This window comes from Cherax quadricarinatus, chromosome 67 (assembly GCF_038502225.1).
Source record: "Cherax quadricarinatus isolate ZL_2023a chromosome 67, ASM3850222v1, whole genome shotgun sequence".
Classification (NCBI taxonomy): Eukaryota; Metazoa; Arthropoda; class Malacostraca; order Decapoda; family Parastacidae; genus Cherax; species Cherax quadricarinatus.
Window position 1 is genome coordinate 20,833,652 of NC_091358.1, and position 15,883 is coordinate 20,849,534.

Here is a 15,883-nt window from a genome sequence, read left to right on the forward strand (position 1 = left end):
AAGCCTAGTGCACTTCCTCTCTCTACCACCAGGCTCGTGGCCTGGCTCCCAGGACAAGCCTAGTGCACTTCCTCTCTCTACCACCAGGCTCGTGGCCTGGCTCCCAGGACAAGCCTAGTGCACTTCCTCTCTCTACCACCAGGCTCGTGGCCTGGCTCCCAGGACAAGCCCAGACACGCTGCTTGTATCACCAACACCAATAAAGACTTCGCCTCCAAAGAGTATTATTCACCCCGCCAGATACCATTCATTATGAGTGAAGGAAAGTGAGGGTAGTGAAGGGTAGTGAAGAGCAGTGAAGGGTATGAAGGGGCATGAACGTACCATGAAGGAGTGCCCATCAATGCCCCTTCGCAGACAAACTTCACAGCAATCAGAGAGTTCAACCTAAAATGAGCAAAAAACAATTAAGAATAATTGAAAAACAGTAAAAAACAACTAAAAACAATTGAAAAACTGTGATAAACAATTAAAAACAATTGAAAAACTGTGAAAAACAATAAAAAACAACTGAAAAACTGTGATAAACAATTAAAAATAAGTGAAAAACTGAAAAATTTAAAAATAACTGAAAAAGTGAAAAACAATTAAAAACAATTGAAAAACTGTGAAAAAATAAAAACTGAAAAAACAGTGAAAAATAATTAAAAATAACTGAAAAAACAGAGAAAAACAATTAAAAATTCTTCATTTTATCACAAAACAAGGTTTGTACAGAGATAAATAACATTGAGGTGTACATGCAGGAAGTCCCTTAACCCCTTGACTGTCGCAACCCCAAATCTTGAGGTGTCTCCTGGTGTCGCAAAATTTCCGAAAAAAAAAATCTTATGAAATGATAGAGAATCTTTTCCCGATTGTAATGACACTAAAAGAACGAAATTTGATGGAAAACTGATGGAATTACGCTCTCGCGAAGTTAGCGACCTCAGTGATATTTACGAATCAGCAATTTCGCCCACTTTGAGCCCTATTTTCAGCTAATTCCATTGTTCCAGTCGACCAAACTAATAGCTATTTCTTCAGAACTCCATTTTTTTCTATCGACTGAGTACAAGAAACTGACCATTTACCAATTTCAACTACCTAATAACGTGGTCAGAAATTTGCAATTTGGCCAATTTCATGAAAATTAAAAAATATGACAATTTCAAAGTAGGATCCAGAATGAACAATGCAGACATTCCTGGCTCTAAAACAACATTTTCTTTGTTCATCAGTCACGTCTCCAGGCCCCTCTGATATTACTCTTGCTATCTATTTTGAATTTTTATTCAAACAAAAAATAGAAGATTTACTGTTATGCAGACTACTGCAATATTGTAATAATTGTATAAATAATGTCAACCCATTCGTGACTGTATATTAGAATGGCTACTTGGACATTTATTGGAAAATGACATCATTTGTTTACTTTTGAACATCGGCAAAAATCAAACATTTCCCCTACTTCGAGCTCCATTTCTAGGTTCTTTTCATAGTAAAACCAATCAAAATCACCTCTATTTCTATAATATGTTTTCCATTTTATCAAATGAGACCAAGAAAACGAGAATACAACCATAAATACTATACGAAAATAGACCACAAAGTCGGCATTTTAATTAACCCGTAAATGGTCCAAACGTATATATACGTTTTTTCAACATTTGAAAGTATGTAAAAAAAGTAGATCTTCTTTTTGTTTTTTTACATTTGAAAATGTGTAAAAAAACTTTGATCTACTTTTTTTTTTTTGTTACATTTGAAAATATGTAAAAAACTTAGATCTACTTTTGTAGCACTACACATGTGAACGTAGATCTGCTTGGACCATTTACGGGTTAAAAAAAACGGTCAGTTTTTTTTTCTCATTATGCACTGCATGCTGCAGGATTTTTTTTATATGGTGCACACTGACCACACAGACCCATTCTCTCACATGTGGGCCTACCAGCTTTCTCCTGCTTGATTTGAAGCCGCTAGAATTTATGAGTATACAGTGGACCCCCGCTTAACGATCACCTCCAAATGCGACCAATTATGTAAGTGTATTTATGTAAGTGCGTTTGTACGTGTATGTTTGGGGGTCTGAAATGGACTAATCTACTTCACAATATTCCTTATGGGAAAAAATTCGGTCAGTACTGGCACCTGAACATACTACTGGAATGAAAAAAGTTCGTTAACCGGGGGTCCACTGTATATACGTCAAAAACGGTGGCTCGTAAGGCGTATATATACGACCAAAACAGTCAAAGGGTTAATATGCAAATATTTCAGGCAAACTTAAGACTACTAAGGCAATAATAAATTGATTGTCTATATATATTATCTAAGTGATTGTAACAATAAGTTTAGGTATTACAACAAACACCAGAGAACTGAACAGTTTTAATACATGCTATATACAGTGGACCCCCGGTTAACGATATTTTTTCACTCCAGAAGTATGTTCAGGTGCCAGTACTGACCGAATTTGTTCCCATAAGGAATATTGTGAAGTAGATTAGTCCATTTCAGACCCCCAAACATACACGTACAAACGCACTTACATAAATACACTTACATAATTGGTCGCATTCGGAGGTAATCGTTATGCGGGGGTCCACTGTAATTGTGAGTTTAATTGTTTTAAGGATTACAGTTTGGCTTATGATTACAGAGAGTGAGGATACTAACATATTAACATGGATGAAACACATTCAATATATTTAATGGCTGTGAGAATTACAGATAATGAGAATAAGAATATCAAGTTTTTCATAAGCTGGAAGAAATGAGAATATGGATGTACAGTTTTATCATATTTAGTTGTTGTTGGGATATACCTGAAGAGTATACCTGGAAAGGGTTTCGGGGATCAACGCCTCCACAGCCCGGTCTGTGACCAGGGTCTGTGACCAGGGTCTGTGACCAAGGTCTGTGACCAGGGTCTGTGACCAGGGTCTGTGACCAGGGTCTATGACCAGGGTCTGTGACCAGGGTCTGTGACCAGGGTCTGTGACCAGGGTCTGTGACCAGGGTCTGTGACCAGGGTCTGTGACCAGGGTCTGTGACCAGGGTCTGTGACCAGGGTCTGTGACCAGGGTCTGTGACCAGGGTCTGTGACCAGGGTCTGTGACCAGGGTCTGTGACCAGGGTCTGTGACCAGGGATATGTCAGCGAAAGAAGGTGCTTTTTTTTACAGTAATTTCAATTTTGAAGATGCTGGCAGATATTGAGGCTCTGGAAATTTCTGGCAGGGAGTTCCAGAGTTTGGGTTTGTTTATGTACATTGAGTTTTTATAAAGATTTAGCAGGACACAGAGCATATCACTGAGATTTTTGTGTCTAGTATTATGTTTATGAGTTCTGTGGTAACTATCAAAAGTGCTTCAGGTAGGATTAAAATTAAAATTTATTGTTCTGTATATGTAGGATCCATAGTAGTAAGAGTGAATATTTTGTATTGGGAGTAGGTTTAGGTCTTTGAAAAGTTGTGGGTTGCAGCTTTGTGTTGAGTTATTATTGGCTTAAGGTGATTTGCTGTTGTGGATCCCCAGGCACAAACAGCACAGGAAAAGTAGATCTGCGAGTGGGACATTCTACGTCACTTTAACTAAATCATTTCACTGAACCTGTCTGCATCATCCTCATAACTGACACATTTACAGATCTCAGTGAGAAAATGAGACTGGATTTTGTTCCAAGTCTGGAGCTCAAACAGTTCCAGAGATACAGGTCATGGAACTTTGACGAAAAGATCATTTTTAGCAGGTCATGTGAAATTTTGAAATGAAATATCTCCGCTTGTATGGGACATACAGAGCTATATCTCCGCTTGTATGGGACATACAGAGCTGATAAACATAACATTCTGAAACTCAAGAGTAGCTCTAAAACATTTATCTAGACCCTTTTTGACCTCAGAGGTCAAACAAAAAAACTTACTTTTTTGTGACCTTCAACCTGCAAAATTTCAAACTGCACAACATATTTTTTTCTCACCCACTAAATGTGGATTAGCCTACATGACTACTTCAGACTGCAACAAAATTTTTTGAGTTTTTAATTAAATTAGATACCACATTATTTTAGTAAACCTACTCAATGCTATTTTCACCTTTGATCTTAACTGTAAACTTCCCCAGACAATATCTCTGGGTCCACTATAGCTAGAATAGTGAGTGCATTGAGTTTTTGCATAGTGTGAGATGGACACGAGGAACATCAAAGAGTGATCTGTGCCTTGTGTTATGGTCATGTGTTCTGTTGAGGTTGGCAAGGAGATGTTTGAGGGGAGGGTTAATATCAGAGTTAAGTGTTCTATGTATGTAATAGGTGCAGTAATAAGTATGGATGTTTTGTATGGTGAGTAGGTTTAGTGTATTGAATATTGGTGGAGTGTGCTGCCTGTAGTGAGAATTTGTTATCATTCTAACTGCAGCCTTTTGTTGGGTAATTAGTGGTCTGAGATGGTTACTTGTTGTTGAGCCCCATGCACAAATTCCATAGGTGAGATAGGGGTAAATAAGAGAGTGATATAGGGCCAGGAGGGCTGACTGTGGAGCATAGTACCGTATCTTCGATAGTATGCCTACAGTCTTGGAAATTTTCTTAGAAATTTGTTGTATATGTGTATGAAATTTGAGTCTATTATCAAGGTGGATTCCTAAGAATTTTCCCTCTGTTAGCTTTGTGATAGGTGATCCGTTTATCATTATGTTAAGAGGGACATCTGTAGCTCTGTTACCAAACTGAATGAAGTAGGGATAAATGCAATTTCACTAGACTTTTTATGTTTTGGGAGATAAGGTAGGAGTAGATTCTCTAGCATTTATTAAGTATTCTCTAGAAGCATTTATTAAGTATTCGTTAGTCCTTCAGAAGCAATAAACTCTCTCTCATATATGAAATGCGGCTTCCAACTCCCCTAAACAGCACACAAAGACAAAGATTTATTTCTTTGCCTGATTGATGAAAAGAGAGATAAGATGCTATATTGCAGCATGATACAATGTTTGTACAAAGGTGAATGACATTTATGTCACTCACCTAGATGCTCATGTGATGGCAACGTGGAGTCCTTCCACTTGCAGAAATGTTGCCGATATACCTTCTTTTCTCGTTTTTTTTTATTTTATGTTCTGGTAACTACAGTATAATTTATAGTAGTTCTTGTGATTTTTATAGCCAATCTTTGTTCCAACACTATTATTAGGTACGGAAATAGTAATCAAACAGTCAGAAACACACTGACAGATGAACATGTTCACCTGTCTTGGTCACATACTATTGTCTAGAAATATACAAATTATTTATAGGCCCCAACAATGTTTTTAGAAGTACAGCCTCTCCTCCCTTAACGATGGAGTTCTGTTCCTAAGACCACATCAGTAAACGGATTCATCGCTAAGTAAGGAGCATACTATAATGGTAGTGGGTTTGTGTCAACCATTTTTGATATTACTATTTTAATATCACTTTTGCACCATTTATAACATTTCTGGTATATTTTTAAATGCTTACACAGCAGTGTACTGCACACATATTGTAATAAACAGAATAGAAGATATCAGCTCCTATATACATTATTTAGGTATGCATACTGGTCAGAGAGCCTCTCGTAAGTCCGAGTCATCGATAAACGAGTATGTCAGTAAGTGAGGAGAGGCTGTATAGTAGTCCCCCCTTATCCGCGAGGATATGTTCCAAGACCTGACGTGGATATCCAAAACTGTGGATAGTAGCAAACCCTATGTATAATTCATTTTTCATTTACATACATACCTCTGATAAAGTTTAATTGGTAAATTATGCAAAATACATCTAGAATTAACACTTTTTCACTGATGGGAAGCACTTCCTGGCTTCTCTTAGGCTTTGAAGAACTGCCAGCTTCTCCAATTTTGCACTTTGAGGCCATTACTAAGAAAAATTGAGGGTTAATTTTTGGCCAAAATAAAGTGTGGATAACTGAAACCACTGATATAAAATCTGTTGATATGGGGACCTTCTGTCCCGGAGTATATGAAACTACTTGAAACTCAGTGACAGACAAAGTGGTACTCCACACTGTTGATGGTGATCCCAGTGAAACTAAGTGTATGATTTTTTGTTTGTTTTCACTGTTCCACACGAATAAGCATGTCTGTATCTGTCTATCTCTATGTTTATCTCCATCTGACTGCCTGTCTTTCTCTATCTGCCTGTCTTTGTTTGTCTCTCTGTCTCAGAGAGAGCTGCTCATGAACCAACAGGTATTACACATATTACAGAATCGTCACATATGAACAAGTGGAAATGCGGATTACAGTGGTACCTTGAGTTACGAACTTAATTCGTTTTAGAAGGCTGTTCGATTGCCGATACCAAATGAATTTGTTCCCATAAAGAATAATGTAAATTAGATTAGTCCATTTCAGACCCCCAAAAATACACTTACAAAAACACTTATAAAAATACACTTACATAATTGTTCGAGTTGGGAACTGTTCAAAACTCGAGGTACCACTGTATTTGCCACAGTCATGCTTATGCATTATATCTACAAGCACAGTATAGCACTCTGTCTGACTTTTTTGGGTTATCCTGGTGGGTAATTTACACTATGTATGATAACTGTACTTATGAGTACCTCCGCCTTGATTCTGGCTCATTAGAGGCTCTCTATGAGACAAGAGACAGACAGAGCTAGCCAGTTAGCAAGAAGTAGCCAGCCAGAGACATCTAGCCAGCCAAAGATGTATTACACATGTTGCAGAACTCTCTCTCTCTCTCTCTCTACTTACTGCATAGGTTATAGGACATTCTGACAGGACAACACTACCAATCACATCAAAACTGAAAGGATGTGGCACATAGTTGCACATGGGTTATTATGAAGGTTTTTGATATTTCATTGACCACTTATGGATATTTCCAACTCAAAGCCACTAAACTCAGGGTCAACATCACTTTCCTCTTAAAAGGGGAGTGTTCGTCTGACATGGTATCAGTGAATCCCTGGTGTCTGCCGTGCTGTTTGTTCTAGCTGGCACTCAATCGAACTGGTGCTTCCACAAGGTACTAAGTGGTCCAAGACTTTTTTAATACTGCACAAACTGAGTGTTAAGACCCATTTTATAGTGCCTAGGCTTATCAGGCCTCTGGTGCCAAATTTGAAGGCAGGAAAAATAGTGTGTTGACGTACACTATTGTGTTGATGAAAAACAGTGGTATTAATAGTACCAATGGTAAAAGGAACAGTAGTAGTAGTAACAGTAGTAATAATAACAGTAGAAGTAGTTGTAACAACAGTAGAAGTAATAGCAGCAATAATTTATTAACAGAAGTAGTAATAACAGTAGCAGTAGTTGTAGTAACAGTAGTAGTAATAACAGTAGAAGTAGTTGTATCAACAGTAGCAGTAGTTGTAGTAACAGTATGTAGTAGTAATAACTGTAGCAGTAGTTTATTAACAGTAGCAGTAATAACAGTAGTAATAGTTGTAGTAACAGTAGTTGTAACAACAGTAGTAGTGGTAATAACAGTAGTAGTAGTAGTAACAGTAGTAGTACAGGTCCACATCTCTTTATCCAAAACCCTTGGGGCCAGTATTATTTTGAATTTCAGACTTTTTCAAATTTCAGAATGATTCTCAACGCCACCACGTGGCGACGTGACCCAGCGCTGAGATGACTTACGCTCCACACTCCACAATGCTGCCATGTGGCGACGTGACCCAGCGCTGAGATGACTTACGCTCCACACTCCACAATGCCACCATGTGGCGACGTGACCCAGCGCTGAGATGACTTACACTCCACACTCCACAATGCCGCCACGTGGCGACGTGACCCAGCGCTGAGATGACTTATGCTCCACACTCCACAATGCCGCCACGTGGCGACGTGACCCAGCGCTGAGATGACTTATGCTCCACACTCCACAATGCCGCCACATGGCGACGTGACCCAGCGCTGAGATGACTTACGCTCCACACTCCACAATGCCGCCACGTGGCGACGTGACCCAGCGCTGAGATGACTTATGCTCCACACTCCACAATGCTGCCACGTGGCAACGTGACCCAGCGCTGAGATGACTTACGCTCCACACTCCACAAAAAAACTTCGATTTTCTAAACTTTTTGAATTTTGTAATTTCAGATAAAAGGATGTGGACCTGTAATACTAATAGTAGCAATAATAACTGTAGTAATAATAGTAACAGTAGTAATAATAATAGTAACAGTAGTAATAATAATACTAACAGAAGTAATATTAATAGTAACAGTAGTAATAAAATAGTAACAATAGTAATAATAATAGTAACAGAAGTAATAATAAGAGTAACACTAGTAATAATAATAGTAACAGTAGTAATAATAATAGTAACAGAAGTAATAATAATAGTAAGAGTAGTAATAATAATAGTAACAGTAGTGGCCCGGTGGCCTGGTGGCTAAAGCTCCCGCTTCACACACGGAGGGCCCGGGTTCGATTCCCGGTGGGTGGAAACATTTTGACACGTTTCCTTACACCTGTTGTCCTGTTCACCTAGCAGCAAATAGGTACCTGGGTGTTAGTCGACTGGTGTGGGTCGCATCCTGGGGGACAAGATTAAGGACTCCAATGGAAATAAGTTAGACAGTCCTCGATGACGCACTGACTTTCTTGGGTTATCCTGGGTGGCTAACCCTCCGGGGTTAAAAATCCGAACGAAATCTTATCTTATCTTATCTTATCTTAGTAGAACTAATGGTAGTACCAAATGAAGACTAGAGACTATCCTGGTGGATGGCACCACTGTGGACTAGAGACTATCCTGGTGGATGGCACCACTGCCAACTAGAGAATATCCTGGTGGATGGCACCACTGTGGACTAGACTATCCTGGTGGATGGCACCACTGTGGACTGGAGATTATCCTGGTGGATGGCACCACTGTGGACAAGAGACTATCCTGGTGGATGGCACCACTGCCGACTAGAGAATATCCTGGTGGATGGCACCACTGTGGACTAGACTATCCTGGTGGATAGCACCACTGTGGACTGGAGATTATCCTGGTGGATGGCACCACTGTGGACAAGAGACTATCCTGGTGGATGGCACCACTGTGGACAAGAGACTATCCTGGTGGATGGCACCACTGTGGACTGGAGACTATCCTGGTAGATGGCACCACTGAGGGTTAACCCTTTGACTGTCGCAAGCCCCTTTTTGAAACTGTCATTCTATGTCGCAAAATTTTTGGAAAAAAGAAAAATTATTTTTTCTTATGAAATGATAGAGAATCTTTTCCCGATGGTAATGACACCAAAAGTCTTAAATTTGGTAGAAAACTCAGAATTACGCTCCGCGAAGTTAGCGGTCTCGGCAACATATACGCATCTGCGATTTCGCCGACTTTGAGCCCTGTTTTTGGCCAATTCCGTTGTTCCAGTTGACCAAACTCATGGCTATTTCTTTAGAACTCCATATTTTCTAATCAACTGAGTAAAAGAAACCGCCCATTTATCGATTTGAACTACCCAATAAAGTGGTCAGAAATTGGCAATTTGGCCAATTTTACACAAATTAAAAAAAAAATGCCAATTTCAAAATAGGGTCCAGAATAAATAATATAGACATTCTTGGCACTAAAATAACATATCCTCTGTTCATTAGTCATGTCTTTAGGTCCCTCTTATATTACTGTTGCTTTCTATTTTGATTTTTTATTCATACAAAAAATACAAAATTTACTTTGTAGATGGATGGTTCAGAGAACCGACATGTTGATAAATTAGACACATGAGCAACTCTTGGGTATCTTTATTGAGGAAACGTTTCGCCACACAGTGGCTTCATCAGTCCATACGTAGGAGAAACTTGAAGAACAGGAGGAGAATGAGGTAATCAGTCCCTCAACCTTGAGTCGATGTGTTCAGTCCATCAGTCTACTCAAGACTGATGGACTGAACACATCGACTCAAGGTTGAGGGACTGATTACCTCATTCTCCTCCTGTTCTTCAAGTTTTTCCTACGTATGGACTGATGAAGCCACTGTGTGGTGAAACGTTTCCTCAATAAAGATACCCAAGAGTTGCTCAAGTGTCTAATTTATCAACAAAATTTACTGTTATGCAGACTACTGCATTATTGTAAAAATGGTATAAATAATATCAGTGCACTAGTGAAAGAATATCAGACTCCCCAGTTGACGTGTATTGGACGTGTGATGTGAGTTGCTTACTCTTGAACATTGGTAAAAATCGAACATTTCTGCTACTTTGAGCTCAATTTCAAGGTCGTTTTCATTGTGAAATGTTGCAACCCCTGAATGGGTTACAATGATTATTATGTATATATATAATGTATATTATCTTTTCATATAATTTTATATTGCTTATATTTGCGATAATAGCTAAATCGTAAATATATTGCTTTATATTCTTATTTGACTTATGTTGTTAGGATGTACATAATATGTGCTCAGTTCAAGTCTTGATTGTCAAACTACTGTAATTATCGCTTGTCGCTCGTTATACTGCCGGCTTCTGAGCTGTGCTGTCCACGGGGCTATCACGTGATCGAGGGGGGGGGTGTCCTCACCTCTCGTGAAGTATGCAGTCTGCTCTAGACTCGCTTGGTGGTTGGACAGATTGTCTGTCTCATTATTCTTGTTAGTTCTGTAGAACTCTGTTCACAGAATCTTGTATAGACTTAGTGATTTTCGACGTTGTACTGAGGTTGTGTGTCACATAGACACTCTGAGCATCTCAGGTCCCGAGCTGTAGCTTATGACCTAATTTGTACTGGTTTCTGTGTATTGTCACAGTCAGGGTTTTTCCTATGCTGAACTTAGATTCAGTAGTATGGGAGTTTTGTAACTTTTGTGGAGGATCTGCTGATGGTCCCTACTTAGTGTCGTTATATTATCTCCTTGATCCTGATTGTGTCGCAGTCGCTTGTTATATGGCTATTGGGCTTAGCATTCTTTTCAGTGTTCAAGCAGACTGTTCTGGTTGCCAGTCGGTCAAGAAGTTAGTTTATGTGAGGACTTTGTCAGTCACTTGTTTAAGTCTAGTCGAGTCGTGAGACATAGTGAACTACTTAGAGCACTTACACGCATACACAAACTTACTTGTACATATTTGTAATATCTTATTAAATGTTAATGTACCAGACGGTACTTAAGAATTATAAATGTGATATGTGCTTTCAGCACAATAATATTGAACTCGAGAAAAGTGATATTATTTTGATTACTGTGATTAATTTAATTTAATTTAATTTGATAATATACCTCTAGACTTAATAAATTTATTAAATTTTAATTTCTCTAGTTAGTAGCCTACCAGTTGTAATCCTAAAGCACTAATAATTCATACTGAATTTAATGGATAATTGGACAAGGATACTGACTACTTGTTACGATAACCCAGTAACAGGCTGGATGCTAGAAGGGCAGTCCTTTCTAGTATTCACTGGAGATCTCTAAGCTTTTAGAATCACATTTTTTGTAACATGAAACTAATCAAAATCATCTCTATTTCTGCAATATGTTTTCCATTTTATCACGTGAGACCATGAAAATGAGAATACAATGATAAATACTATACGAAAATACACCTCAAAGTCGGCATTTTAATCCAAAAAAACAGCCAGTTTTTTTTTTCTCGTTATGCATTGTGTGCTGCAGGATTTTTTTTTATGTGATGCATACTGACCACACAGACCCATTCTCTCACATGTGGGCCTACCAGCTTTCTCCTGCTTGATTTGAAGCTGCTAGAATTATTGAGTATATATACGTCCGAAACACTGGCTCGAAAGACGTATATATACAACCAAAAAGGTCAAAGGGTTAAACACTATCCTGGTAGATGGCACCACTGTGGGTTAAAGACTATCCTGGTAGATGGCACCACTGTGGGTTAAAGGCTATCCTGGTAGATGGCACCACTGAGGGTTAAAGACTATCCTGGTAGAGGGCACTGTACCTGCTGGAGCCAGGCTGCTACTTGTTCGACGGTCCAGCGCTCCACATCATCTCGCTGTGGCACTGAGGATGCCATCCTTCACAACCATGGCACTCCCTGCGATGCCACCATCATCACCACCTGATGCTGCTGCTGCCGGCAAAACCACCAGAAGATTTACATCTCGCTTCTCTGTTGGAAAATAAAAATGACTAGACGATTTACACAAATTCTGTTACAAAGAAATAATTAAAATAAAAATTTACATGTAAATTTTCTGTTAAAAACTGAAACAACAGGACAATTTGCATGTAAATTGTTGAAAACAGAAATGATTAGGCAATTTACATGTAAATTCTGTTAAAAACAGAAACAACCAGGTGACTTACAAATGTAAATTAGGCAATTTACATGTAAATTCTGTTAAAAACAGAAACAGCTAGGTGATTTACATGTAAATTCTGTTGGAAAACAAAAACAACTAAACAATTTACATGTACAGCTGACCATCAATTATGGCAGTAGTTACATTCATGAAAAAAGCAACTAAGACAAAAATCATCTGAAACAAACTGAAGAACATATGAGAAAAAAGGGTTTACGTTCGATCCCCAAAAATGACAAACAATTTTTTTTTTAGGTATCATAATGTAATATGTTTTGTGTATTGGTTAAGACTACAAATGTTATAGAAGTAATATTTCTTACCTTAACCCTTAAACTGTCCAAACGTAGATTTATGTTCACGTGCACAGCCTCCGAAAGTAGATCTACTTTTTTTTACATGTTTTCAAATGGAGAAAATAAAGATTGGAGCGCCACGCACGTGAACGTAGATCTATGTTTGGGCAGGTTAAGGGTTAAATTGTGGCTGCTGGTGTTATAGTGGAGAGGGATGCTGTGCCCCTACTGGGCAGAGGTGGATAGTTGTGGATTGTTTGCTAAGGTGGATGGTTGAGACTCTGTCACTAAAACTGATGGTTGTACTGGAGTAATGAAAAATTCTGTAATGCATCTCGCACCATCAGATGCCCTAGACCTTGTTTCAGAGTAGAGCTTCTAGATTTGTCAGGGTCCTCTTCAGTGAAAAAGTCTGCTAGTTTAGCAGCAACATGGAAGTGCTTCTGGATGAGTAGAGGAATTATCAAGAGTGAAGAAAACTTTGAGTGTAAGGTTCTTGGTGGTAAAACTTGATTTCAGGAATAAAGTGATGCTTAAACCAGTCAATAAAGTATTCCTGTCATCCATGCTGACTGGTTTGACCTCCAAATTACTGGTAAGGTGCTTTTATCTACACTTTTCACACCATGAGGAATCTGGAGTGGTAAATAATCATGGGCTTACACTGGAAATCACCTGATGCATTACCCCAGAGGAACAAGGTAAAATGATCCTGTGCTGCCTTGAAGCCCGGTGAACTTTCCTCTTGCTGACTGATGTAAGTTCTTGCTGGCATTATCTTCCAAAATACACTTGTGTTATCAACATTAAACACTTGCTGTGATTGGTAGCCATCCTCAAAAATAATTTTCTGCAATTCATCAGGGAAATTACTTGCTATTGTGTGGTCAGCTGAAGCACTTTCACCAGAAAACTTACTATTATGTAACTTATTACATAACTTAAAGTTGTGGAAGCAGCCAGTGCTAAACACACTTGTTCAAGTGTTTGTTCCTCATCACACACTGTGTTATAGCACTCTAAGGCTTTTTCAATTATTAAGGTGAAATTAAGTGGCGCACCTTTCTTTGTTTATTGTTCACTCTACTCAGTCAATAAGTTTTCAGTTTTATTTACCTGTTGTGATCTATGTGTGTTTTCAGGTAGTGACAACCTGGGTTATTCATTACACAAGCCAATATATTTGTCTTATTCTTTTTAAGTAAATGAACTGATGCTTAAAGTCCATAAGCTCTCACCGTCTCCTGCACCACTGTTAAGTTTATTTAATATCTCGATTTTCTTCATAACACTAAAACTTAAATGCTTAGTTTTTCTTGCCACTTATGGCATCATTCACATGAATTCTGGTTGCCATGGTTACTATGCAGATACAACATATGGTAATGAATAAACAGAAAAGTGGACAGGAGGCTTGAACTGTGGTCCCAAGAATAACAGATCCAGTACTTTAATGCTGACTACATGACTCACGAAATCGTAATGACACGATTGCAAAAAACCATACCACGGATGGGGATAGAACCCGCGATCCGTGGTATGGTTTACTTTACTGCTGAGCTACCAGGATACAGCAGAGCCATCTGTGAAACTTTCTGTTCTAATGTTAATGTTGGCAGACGATGCACCATCCCCCCAATGAAAAGCAGGGGTGTCACTAGCACGTTAAGAGACCATACAATAAGTGTCAGGGGCCCGAGACTGTTCAACTGCCTCCCAGCACACATAAGGGGGATTACCAACAGACCCCTGGCAGTCTTCAAGCTGGCACTGGACAAGCACCTAAAGTCAGTTCCTGATCAGCCGGGCTGTGGCTCGTACGTTGGCTTGCGTGCAGCCAGCAGCAACAGCCTGGTTGATCAGGCGCTGATCCACCAGGAGGCCTGGTCACAGACCGGGCCGCGGGGGCGTTGACCCCCGAAACTCTCTCCAGGTAAACTCCAGGTAAACTCCAGTAGCTCAGCGGTAAAACACTGGATCTGTTAATTTTGGGAACTTTCTATTTATTCATCAACAGTCATTCATTACAACTTAAGCTAAGTTTATACGGTAACAAAAGATCAAAAACCAATTCACAAACTCGTATAGGATGTGTATGTTGGAGCACTGAGACATGAGAGGTGGGATAGGGGAGGCAGGAGAGGAAACTAGGCCTACTTTACAAAGACAATGGCCTGACCCACAGGCTGGCTGTAAGCATGCCCACAAGATGAAGGGGAAGCTACGCCAGTTCAGCCTCGCACAGCTTTAAATATTTTCCCCTAGAGTTGTACAGTCACAGAGGAGCTTCATGGAGTGATCGAAAATATGCTGGTTTTACAATAGTGTGTATAGAAAACAACATAAAAGATCACTTTCAAATGGTATACAATACCGACAGGTTGGTAGATAAGACACAGGCAACATTTAGGCAACTTTATTCCGAAACATTTCACTTACACAGTACTCGACTGAAGAAGCCTACTGTGTAGGCGAAACGTTTCGGAATAAAGTTGCCTAACTGTTGCCTATGTGTCTTATCTACCATAAAAGATCACATCTTAATCGATGGTCTACGGAAAATTTCCTGTGATGAAAACAAAAATTACTAGGCAATTTACATGTAAATTCTTTGTTGGAAACAGAAAAGACAGGTAAATTCACTCAAAACCATTGATGGGCTTTCCTACTCCCAGAGCCTGGTCCTAGACCAGGCTTGTCTGGTGCTTGTCTGGTCAACCAGGTTGTTGCAGATGCTGGTCCTGGACCAGGCTTGTTTGGTGCTTGTCTGGTCAACCAGGTTGTTGCAGATGCTGGTCCTAGACCAGGCTTGTCTGGTCAACCAGGTTGTTGCAGATGCTGGTCCTGGACCAGGCTTGTCTGGTGCTTGTCTGGTCAACCAGGTTGTTGCTGCTGCTGGTCCTGGACCAGGCTTGTTTGGTGCTTGTCTGGTCAACCAGGTTGTTGGTGCTGCTGGACCTGGACCAGGCTTATTTGGTGCTTGTCTGGTCAACCAGGTTGCTGCTGCTGGTCCTGGACCAGGCTTGTCTGTGGTTATCCTGGGTAACTATCTGTGGTTGTCCTGGGTAGCTATCTGTTGTTAACCTGGCATAACTATCTCTGGTTATCCTGGGTAACTATCTGTGGTTATCCTGGGTAACTATCTGTGGTTGTCCTGGGTAACTATCCATTGTTATCCTGGCATAACTATCTCTGGTTATCCTGGGTAACTATTTGTGGATGTCCTGGGTAACTATCTGTTGCTATCCTGGCATAACTATCTCTGGTTATCCTGGGTAACTATCTGTGGT

General features: G+C 39.6%; 1 long non-coding RNA gene across 1 annotated transcript in view; it reads right to left on the bottom strand.

The window, feature by feature from the left end:
- Nucleotides 1-294: 294 nt before the first annotated feature.
- LOC138854700 (uncharacterized) overlaps nt 295-15,883 on the bottom strand; it is a 29,620-nt gene continuing 14,031 nt past the window's right edge. The window contains exons 2-3 of the long non-coding RNA XR_011393901.1: nt 11,934-12,104; nt 295-387 (exon numbers count right to left, since the gene is read on the bottom strand). This is a non-coding gene — a long non-coding RNA (uncharacterized lncRNA). The remainder of the gene's footprint in view (nt 388-11,933; nt 12,105-15,883) is intronic.